General features: G+C 40.1%; 1 long non-coding RNA gene across 2 annotated transcripts; it reads left to right on the top strand.

The window, feature by feature from the left end:
* The first annotated feature begins 403 nt into the window (after positions 1-403).
* On the top strand, positions 404-3,210 carry LOC131324786 (uncharacterized). Of its 2 annotated transcripts, XR_009199447.1 has the most exons (4): positions 404-692; positions 803-970; positions 2,704-2,778; positions 2,933-3,210. It is a non-coding gene; the product is annotated as an uncharacterized LOC131324786 (long non-coding RNA). The 2 variants fall into 2 exon arrangements; XR_009199448.1 differs by lacking the exons at positions 2,704-2,778; positions 2,933-3,210 and adding an exon at positions 2,085-2,145.
* Positions 3,211-10,879: the final 7,669 nt, after the last annotated feature.

Here is a 10,879-nt window from a genome sequence, read left to right as displayed (position 1 = left end):
TAATACCTACAAAAAACAAGATTTAAAATATTTCGATCATGAGACTTGACAACTTGTTAAGTTGCGGAAGGGACACGCTTGTGCATTCAAGTATGTCGGGCACAAACGTGTGGGTCTGTAGCAATGATTGCAGCTTCACCACGTCCTGAAACTATTTCAATTTGAACCTTGAAGCAGGGATTGTTTCATTTGTTTGTAATATCCCTGAGCATTCTAAAATCATAAGTAATTAGCAGTTACTTCCTACATTTTTTGCTTTCTTCAGAAATTTAGAAGTTGTTTCATCCGTCTCTGGGGGTTGCATAGGTTGCATTTGCATATGTTGTTTCACCCTCCAAGGTACCGGACCTAAACCAACTGTATGTGAACTAACAGGTTACTTATATTACCCTGTTTTGACCACACATCCTATTAATTTTCCTTTCCTTCAAATTTCAGCCCATTATCGATTACTACCACTTGAAAATGCTTTGTGGTTTTACACCACTCGTGATTCAAAGTATCCGAACGATAGTAAGCTGAAAATAGAGAGAGCCAGGGGGTATTTGAAGGTGTCAAAAGCATCTGACCCTATTGGAGATATCGGATTCAAGCGAGTGCTAAATTTTAGGTTGGGCTCCTTCAAACAATCCACGCCCACCGACTGGTACATGGAGGAATACTCTGTCAAGCATTTTGCACCTAACAAAGAGGTGTAAATAGACTATACTAATCTTGTTTAGTTTTTTTAATAGCTTTTGTTTTTATACAAGCTTATTTGTGTGTGTGTATTATTTTGCTAATCCAGTTCTGAATTTTGCAGGATGAGAATTGGATAATTGCGAGGATTTGCCTAGGTCACAGTTGATCTCTGCAGGCTCACTTTCTCCTGATCTTGAGGAGATACAGTCATTGCTATATTTGGATTGGAACAGTGGTGGATGGTCTGGATCTGCATATCCTTTTGAGCCTCTAGGCAGTGGTGGAACAGGTACTTCTACATCTACACATCCATTTCTGTGGTGAACTCCGACTCGTGGTGGACTAAGTACTTCTGGATCGTGAATTTAAGAATATATGATTGTCTGTAAGGTGAAACTACAAATACTTAAAAACGGAAAGTTACAAGAGTATATGTTTGAAATAATGCTTCCTGTGTCAAAACAGAGCCTCCCATGCAATCTTTTTTCTTAGAAACGGAAAGTTACAAGAACCTTATTGTTGTTTGCACTGTGCTGTGTTACATTGGTATTCCAATGGCCTTTATAAGCATCATCTTACAATACACGGTAATAGCCATAGTTTCATTGCCAAAACTTATTAAATTTTGCAGTATGTACTCGTATCACTACCATGCATTTGATCATTCCAGACTTTCATCAGTTCATAACCCTTGTTCACCTGTCATATTCCTTGGGTCAGTGTAACATGATCATGAACCAAGACTGCCCAATGGCTTTGCTTGTGTAGTGGGGAGATAATGTGCCTAAAACTTCTTCTTTTTCATGATCATAAACATGATCTTCTTGATTTTAGCCACGAATTTAGATGGCAATTACTCAACCTAATAGCTCGTCTATTTCTCTCTCTAGGTCGCATTCATCTTAAAAATTGGTAATATGTCTATCTGTATTAGGAATTCATAGTACTGCTTTAAATTCATGTGTGTTGACTTTTCGATTCTTCAATCCTTCGTTCTGACTTCTTTGTGTAGTAGTATGCCTTTAGAATTATACAGATATGATTAAGTCTCTATCTTGTTGTTTGAAGTTGTTCAGTCAACACTCTCTCGATCTGTGTTTTGATGCTAAATGATTTCTTTTGGCTATTGTTTTGATTTAGATAAATGATTTGTTGTCCTTAGCTGTAATTTGTTGATCTCTGTGTTTTTTTTTTAATTTTTTGTCATGCTCAATTGTAAACAAAGAATACATACAAAAAGCATCAGTTATCATGTGAGTATGCATTTTTAGCATTTGATATTTTATCTCTAGATTCAATCAATGTGTTGAGTTACGGAGTTTAAACGATTAAAGGCAATTCTTCGTACAAATTCTTTGTACAATTCAATTAGCTTATGTGTTTTTTTTTCCCCTTTCTTGAAGGAATGGAGGGAGGTAGATCTAGGTATGAAAACCTCATCCGCCACATCCCTGTAGTGCCAGGATATCTAAGTCTTTTCTGGTAGGCATGCATTTGGTACAAATTTGCGAAACCCTATAAAACAAACTGAGCTTTAAGTCCGAATTAGTAATTAAGGCCGGCTAGATGATTTGGTTTTCTCCGTTACGCTCATATTCATTATGCTGTTGGGTTTGATTTTTCTTTATCACTATGGTCTCTTCTTTGCTAAATATAAAAATGTGGGTACTAAAAAACGTTACTTTTGATGGACAAAAAGTATGCTTGGTGAGTTACACTATTCCAAAACATGATGTGTCAGAGGGAGTTGTTATTAGTACGGACCCATTGGTAAAAGTAGACAGAAAGCCATTGGGTTCTAATTTTTGGAAAGTGTATTTTAAAAAAGCAAAAAGGTCTAATGCTACTTTGGAAAGACCTCAAAAAAAAATTCACACAGTTGGAGAAGCTGTTGGCTGCGCTATTGCAAGGTTTCCATTATGCATTGATTCTTCTTATTCTTTTGTACTTTTCTTCTTATTCATGGTTTTCTCACATAAAACATAGACTCATTTTCCTTTGTTTTTCTTCTTGATTTCAAAGTTTGGAAGGAGTTATGGTTGAAGATTTAGACAATGGTAATTTTTACACAACAATGGACAAAGATGGCCTCTTCAGGTAATCAATTTAAATTAATGTCACTCCTAGTATCAGTTTCATGATTATTGTGCTTATATGTATGTGTTGTGCATTGTGTTGCTTTAAAATTGTTTTTGTAGTTAATAGTTTTTACATTACTATTGTGTTAGTTTGAATATTTTTATACTTACAGGTATGTGTTCGGCTTTGGGAGCAAGACGGTATAAACTCGGTAAAGAAGTAATCTTCAAGTAAAGAACATCTCCGCAGGTGAAGAATTGGGGTACTTGAATAATATGGCAGCCGAGTTTAGGATTTCATTTTATGGAAAGGGAGATTACATTAGTGCTTTTCTAATGAGTGTAATTACTCTGCCTCTTCAATGTAGTTTGTGTTGGAAAATTATTTTCCAATCTATATTGTAATGAATCTTCATCTAATGGTTGAATTATTTATTTCCCATTGATATCATTTTGCGTTGGATGTATTTGGTGTTGAATGCAATAAAAAATAATAGTGAATTGGTGTTGAATGTTATAAAATACAATATTGAACGAGTGGTGCAATGATAAATATGCTATTAAAAGAATCTCAAACTTAGCATGCAAAAAATGCTGTTAAAAGTATTCAAAACATAGCATTTTATGAATGCTATTAAAAGTTTATCGAAGACAGCGTTCAAAAAATGCTATTAAAAGTATGCCAAAGACAGCGTTCAAAAAACGCTATAAAAAGGTAATATACCATAGCGTGCAATAAACGCTGTTGAAAGTCTTGACTTTTCATAGCACCGGCTAATAAGGCGTTCTTCGGAACGCTATCTATGACATTCAATAGCGTTTTTCGCACGCTATAAAATGTGATTTTTGTTGTAGTGCGCCCTAGCCGCCATAGCAACGGAGGACAAAAAAGCGAGAAGGTTTGAATGGGGGCTGACAACTACTAGAAGGGCTGTGGTGTCTCAAGCCTTTCCCACTTATGCCGGTGCCGTGAAGTGTGCTCTTCGGCTGGAGAGTGAGGAAATTGACTTCAAAACCCGATGGAGAAAGGCAACAACCAACAGGCAACAGGCAACGTTGGCGTACCAATCCGAACTCAACCTTCCAATAATGACCGCGGACCCTACCCTACCAAACCCTTCACCCCATCTCAAAACAATCAACCATGGAAGACTGTTGCACCAGGGCGTGGTGAACCACAGAGAGTCGACCAAAACAAAGCGTCAGTTCAATGTTTCAACTGTCAGGCCATGGGACACTACAAGCGGGAATGCCCCCAACCCCAGAGGAATCAGAATGGGAACTTTGGAGGCCAGGGAACTCAACAACCTGCACAGGCCAGATTTGGGAAGCAAAACCTCGGAGGCTCAACACAGCAGCCATAAAAATGGGCAGAATAAGGGGAAACAGCCCATGGGAACGCAACAGAGTACTGGAGGACGCATCTTTGCACTACAGACTGAGGCGCAGGAGCAGGATCCCTCTGTGATCCAAGGTACGCTATTATTATACAGTACCTGCATGTAAGCTTTGTTTGACTCTGGAGCATCACATTCCTTTATATCTTCTGCTTGCGTAACTGCCCTAGCACTAGAAGCAGAACCCCTAAGTACGAGTACGAAAGTCACATCGCCGTTGGGGGGAGTATAGCTGTTAATCTAGTGTGTAGAGGGTGCGAGATAGAAATAGCCAACCTACATCTGACCTGCGACCTCAGAGTGATCGACATAGTGGATTTTGACGTAATCCTTGGAATGGACTGGCTATCAGCTCACCGAGTGGTCATAGACTACCATCAAAAGACGGTGACGGCTCATACCTCTGAAGGGACTCGTTTCCGATTTAAGGGGGATAGACAAACGACAAGTTCAACGACAAAAAGATCCAAGTGGCAGAATCAACTGTTTGGATGGCTAGCTAGTCTCCAAATGGAAGAAACTGGCCGAATGGAATTGGGATTATCGCACATCGATGTTTTCCCTGAAGAACTTCTAGGTTTACCACCTCTAAGAGAGATAGACTTCTCTATAGAACTCCAACCGGGAACAACACCAATCTCGATGGCACCATACCGAATGGCCCCTGCAGAACTAAAGGAGCTCAAGACCCAATTGTAGGAGTTGTTAGATAAAGGATTCATCAGACCAAGTACATCACCGTGGGGAGCGCCCGCATTGTTTGTGAAGAAGAAAGAAGGAACACTTCGACTGTGTATTGACTATAGGAAGTTAAACCAAGTCATAGTCAAGAACCGATATCCCCTGCCTAGGATTGACGACCTATTTGACCAATTGAGAGGAGCAACCTGTTTCTCCAAAATTGATCTCAGATCAGGTTACCATCAGTTAAGAATCCGGGACGAGGACATCGCCAAGACAGCCTTCCGCACCCGATACAGACACTACGAGTTTGTAGTGATGGCGTTCGGACTGACAAATGCTCTGGGAGTATTCATGTGTCTCATGAACAAGGTCTTTCAACCCTACTTAGACAAATTTATAGTGGTGTTCATTGACGACATATTGATATACTCTGCCAACAAGGAGGAGCACGAGGAACACCTCCGAATAGTGCTACAAGTACTCCGAGATAGCCAACTCTATGCCAAGGCAAGTAAATGCGAGTTTTGGCTGGAAGTGGTTAAGTTCTTGGGGCATGTAGTATCCAAGGACGGGATTGCAGTGGACGAAAGTAAGGTTAAAGCAGTACTGAATTGGAAACAGCCAACCTCGGTATTCGAAATTAGGAATTTGCTAGGATTGGCTGGATATTACCGAAGATTCATACAAGACTTCTCAACCCTAGCCAAACCAATGACTAGGCTAACTCAGAAAGGAGTGAAGTTGGATTGGAATGAAGCCTGCGAGAAGTCTTTTCAGGAGCTGAAAAGAAGACAGACTAGTGCACCGATACTCATCATTCCCGAGCGGGGTGTAGATTATACGGTTTACTGCGACGCGTCAAGAGATGGCTTGGGATGCGTGCTGATGCAGAATGGAAAAGTTGTAGCCTACGGATCACGACAACTTCGACCGCACGAGAGGAATTACCCCACACACGACCTAGATTTGGCTGCAATGGTATTCGCCCTCAAATCTTGGCATTACTATTTGTGGGGAGAACAATTCTAGGTCTTCACCGACCACAAGAGCCTCAAATACCTTTTCACTCAGAAGGAGTTGAACTTGAGGCAGCGGCAATGGATGGAATACTTGGAGGACTACAAGTTTACACTTTAGTATCCCCCTGGCAAGGCCAATGTGGTAGCTGATGCTCTAAGCCGAAAGGATAGGGCACAGAAGGTCAAGACAGCTATTAAGGAACAGGAGATGGTGGATATCCTCAACGAGTTCAACCTGCGACCATCATTAGAAAACAAAAACACTCGATTGTACGCTCTGGTTGCAGAACCGGCGCTTCATTGAGAAATCTTATTGGCCCAAACCTTTTAGCAGGATTGTGAGTTCATTCGATATCGAATCTGAGAAGAAAATGCACTACCAGGATGGACAATCGAGAAGGATAATAGCCTGAGATTCAAGGGAAAGGTGTTCGTACCTAATATTGGGACCCTTCGAGAAGCTGTACTCCGAGAAGCTCACCATTCGAACTTCGCAGTTCACCCTGGCAGTACGAAGATGTATCATGACCTGCGGAGAACGTACTGGTGGGAAGGAATGAAGAAGGACGTAGCACAATTTGTATCAACTTGCCTAGTGTGTCAGCAAGTCAAGGCTGAACACCAGAAACTGGGAGGAGACCTCCAACCCTTACCGATACCAACCTGGAAGTGGGAGCACATTTCAATGGATTTCGTGACTGGATTGCCAAAATCTGCCAAGTGAAATACTGCCATTTGGGTAATTGTGGATCGACTCACCAAATCCACGCATTTTCTGCCTGTTAAGATGACAGAGAATTTGGACCAACTAAGCCTATTGTATATTCGTGAGATTGTACGCCTACATGGAGTACCTCTCTCGATTATATCCGACAGGGATCCACGTTTCGTGTCACACTTCTGGAAAGGATTGCAGAAGGCGTTGGGAACAGATGTAAGGCTTAGTACAGCCTTCCACCCGCAAACAGATGGACAAACGGAGAGGACTATACAGACATTGGAAGATATGCTGAGAGCCTGTGCCTTGGATTTTTTCGGGAATTGGGAGCAACACTTACCATTGGTAGAGTTTGCCTACAACAATAGCTATCAAGCGAGTATCGAGATGGCACTGTACGAAGCTCTATACGGTCGACCCTGTCGATCTCCAGTCTACTGGATCGATGCTGGAGAAACGGGATTGATTGGGCCTGACATAGTACGGGATACCACGGAGAAGGTCAAAACCATCAAGCAGAGGATCCAGACCGCTCAAAGCCGACAGAAGAGTTATGCGGATAAAAGGAACCGACCATTGACCTTCGCAGTAGGAGATCATGTATTCCTGAAGATCAGATCGAAGAAAGGAGTCATCAGATTTGGAAAAAAGGGAAAGTTGTCCCCACGCTACATTGTACCATTTGACATTGTGGAGAAAATCGGGAAGGTTGCGTATCATCTGGCACTGCCACCACAACTAGATAGAGTACATAACGTGTTCCACATTTCAATGCTCCGCAAGTATCTTGCATTGCCCATGCATGTCCTTAATTGGGAAGATCTCACCATCGAAGAAGATGCGACGTACGAGGAAGAACCGATAGAGATTCAGGACCAAAGTGAGAAGACAATTCGAAACAAGACCGTCAAGTTGGTACGAGTTTTGTGGAAGCACCGCGGTTCTAAAGAAACCACATGGGAAAGGGAAGAAACTATGAAGATGAATTACCCTCACTTGTTTGAATCCGAGCGTGCACCTAATTTCGAGGACGAAATTGTTTAAGGGGGATAGTTTGTAACGACTCCAATTTTCATTGAATAAAAATTTCATTTAAATTTTGTTATTTCTTTTTAATTACTCGATATTACTTTAAATATTTCTTTTTAATTTCTATAATTCGTCATAATTAGATTTTAGCCCTTCAAAATTCATTTCTTGATCTAAAGCCGTATTTGGCTAGTAAAGTTAGTTTCCAACCGATTAGTTGGAGAAACCAGACCACCGATCCACCTAGTTACAATACGCTAACCTTAATTGGACCTTTTTGACCATTTTTGAGCCTTATGAACCCCTCAAAACCCTATTGAACCATTAGACCATAGAGGTAATCATTATTACCCCATGACTAGTCATTTCAAACCCTAATTATATCCAAAATCCCTTTGACCTTTGGACAATAAATGTTAGGGAAAACATTGTCCATTGGACAATAAATATTAGGCTTGGCCAATGAAGGTATGTATATGACAAGACAAGTCATACAAAGAATCCCATCATTTTGCTTCCAAAAGAAGCTACCTTAGCCATGCATGCATGCAACCCAAGGAAATAATAGGCCTAACCCTAAATTACCCACCAAAATTACCTTCCTAGATTCTTTGTACTTGGCATACTTATACTTATATACCATAAGCATATATATATATATATATATATATATATATATATATATATATATATATATATATATATATATATATATATATATATGTACCAAGTAGAGAGAGAGAGAGAGAGAGAGAGAGAGAGAGAGAGGGAGAGTGTGTGTGTGTGTGTGTGCAAGCTTTTGGACACTTACACAAGCTACCTTATAGCCTTAAGCCTATTTATGACCATGCCAACCCATTTCTAGTCTTTCAAAGTACAAAGTTAGCCAATGATTTTGTATTTCCTCGCAAGTAACCTCCCCATAGACTTGACAAGCCTTCAAACCCTTCTTAATAACCTAGGATTTGGCCTAGGATGGAAGTGACAAGTCATGGAAGGCATGGCATGCTTGATTTGACCTTACAATGGAGCAAAATTCATGGGAAAGGAGAGAGAGAGAGAGGGCCGGCCAAGGAGGGGAGGGGGAGTCCAAAATTTTGCTATAAATAGCACCACCCTCATGCCATTCAACTCACACCTTCACCTAGCAACTTCTCTCTCTAAGAAAGTTTGTGTTCTTGCTTGTTCTTGCCTAGTTCTTCTTTGTTCTTGAAGTTCTTCCTAAAACTCATCCTAAAACACCTTTTCGATCCATAAAGTCAAAGTAGTTTAGTCAAGATCAAGTTTCGAGAGAAACCTTTCTCTTTTGAAACTTCCGGAAGTATACCTTAAGAAGTTACTCTGCCCGACATACTTTTTCCGTAGCTGCCACTACCGCCAAGAAGAAAGGTAGAACCCCTAGTCCAATAACTCTACGTATAGCATAGAATCGTACGTTAGAAAGTAGAATGTTCTTAATTCAAAATATCAATATCCTCATCGTTTTCCTTAAGTAGATAAGGTTATCTATTGTTTAGTTTTCAAGTAGATAAGGTTATCCATCATTTGTTATTGTCATGCATGGTAGTCAACAAGTGTATCTTAATAATGGAAGAATGAGCATGTTGAATAAGCTACTTTTACTCTAATAAACATGTGTTGTTTTGAATTTCCCAAACAGGAAGAAAGAACGGTTTTCGAAAGATAAGACTTTTATCGTTGATAAAAGTATTCGTATTTGATCTTTAGGATGGTTATGAGCATGATTACTAATATAGAGTTGGATGATCTTGCTAGCTTAGTTTCAAGATTACAATGAATGATTTATGTTTGTGAAAAGTCCTACAGCGGAGTCTATGCATAAAAACGAGACACGAAAATCGAGAAAGTAGAAACATGACACCTAGGGTGTGGTTTGATGAAAAGGCGTGTTTTGAAAAGGTGAAATGTTTTGAAAACCGCAATGTAGCCGAACATGGTAGCCCATTGTGTGGTGTGTATTTTGTGTGCCAATGGGAACCCAGTGTGGCGGAACTACTGTGAGGATACTCGGGAACCCGGAACGGCGGAATCGAGGTTGGGTGTGTGGCTTGGTTATTTGTGGAGAGGAGCCAATGCAAAGTGTGCCAATGGGAACCTGGTGCGGCGGAACCATTGTGAGGATACTCGAGAACTCGGAACGGCGGAACCGAGATTGGGTGTGTTAAACAGATTTTTGAAATAATGATAAGGTTAATGAAATGTGGAAAAAAAATGATGACACGGTCTACGAGAAGTCGCGTAGGAGAATCTTAAAACTCATAGACACCTACGTTAGATGAATAGTGAATTTGGTGTATCATTGTTAATTGTGGTGTTAATCATGTACTTGTCAAAATCGTTAACTTTTGATCAATTATTTGTAAGTTAAGGGCTAGTGGGTATGAGTTATTCTATTGGCCATCGTAGCTCACGGTGTTACCTTTGGTGACCCTGACATATTATATTGGTGGTGACGCCGGTATAATGTGTCAGATCTCATAGATGAACAGGGTGAACTTTATACCTTGGAAGCTTTTGGAGCCGAAGAGCTGGCCCGAATGGAAGAGAAAGCGGAGCAGTAGATAGGAACCCTAGCTACCCCTTCTTTGTTGATTAGAAGTACTCTTTTGAAATTTATGTTGTAATATTGAGCCAGACTCCTTTTAATATTCAATGAAATTGTCATATTTAACGTTCCCAAAATTGAGGGTGTTACATGTTCTACTTGAGGAAGGAAGTCAAGTAAATGAGTTACATGAGAAGGTTTGTGGTGCCCTTTACATTAATTTGGAAGGTAAATTATATTCTATAACACAAAGAGGGACAAGACAATGAAACATTGAATGACGACAATGGTGTTCAATGTTGTTCCACTTGAACGAAGATGATGTCAATTTGTTTGTAGAAGATACAGGACAAAATAATGACCCTATCCTGGCCTTTTACAATTCAACAAGGTTAGATGAATTGGTTCATTTTAATTTACACTTATAATTTACCTGTTTGCATTTGAATAACCAATGTCATTTATTTTGTTAGGGAATCGATGGTTACTGACAACATTAGCTCACCTGGAGGAACACTGCCACTACCTTCTTCCAGTCAGGTAAGCAATAGTTGTACCCAAGAGATGGGGTTGGTGCCGTACTTGCCGAAAAATGTAAATGAGATATTAACTGGGAATGGTCAACGATTTGATAGCCCCAACCTATTTAAGCAATCAATGTCACTATTTGCTACATCGAACAAGTTCAGCTTCAATTACTTGGATAA

Source organism: Rhododendron vialii, chromosome 1a (assembly GCF_030253575.1).
Source record: "Rhododendron vialii isolate Sample 1 chromosome 1a, ASM3025357v1".
Lineage (NCBI taxonomy): Eukaryota > Viridiplantae > Streptophyta > Magnoliopsida > Ericales > Ericaceae > Rhododendron > Rhododendron vialii.
This window is presented reverse-complemented; position numbering and strand designations above follow the sequence as displayed.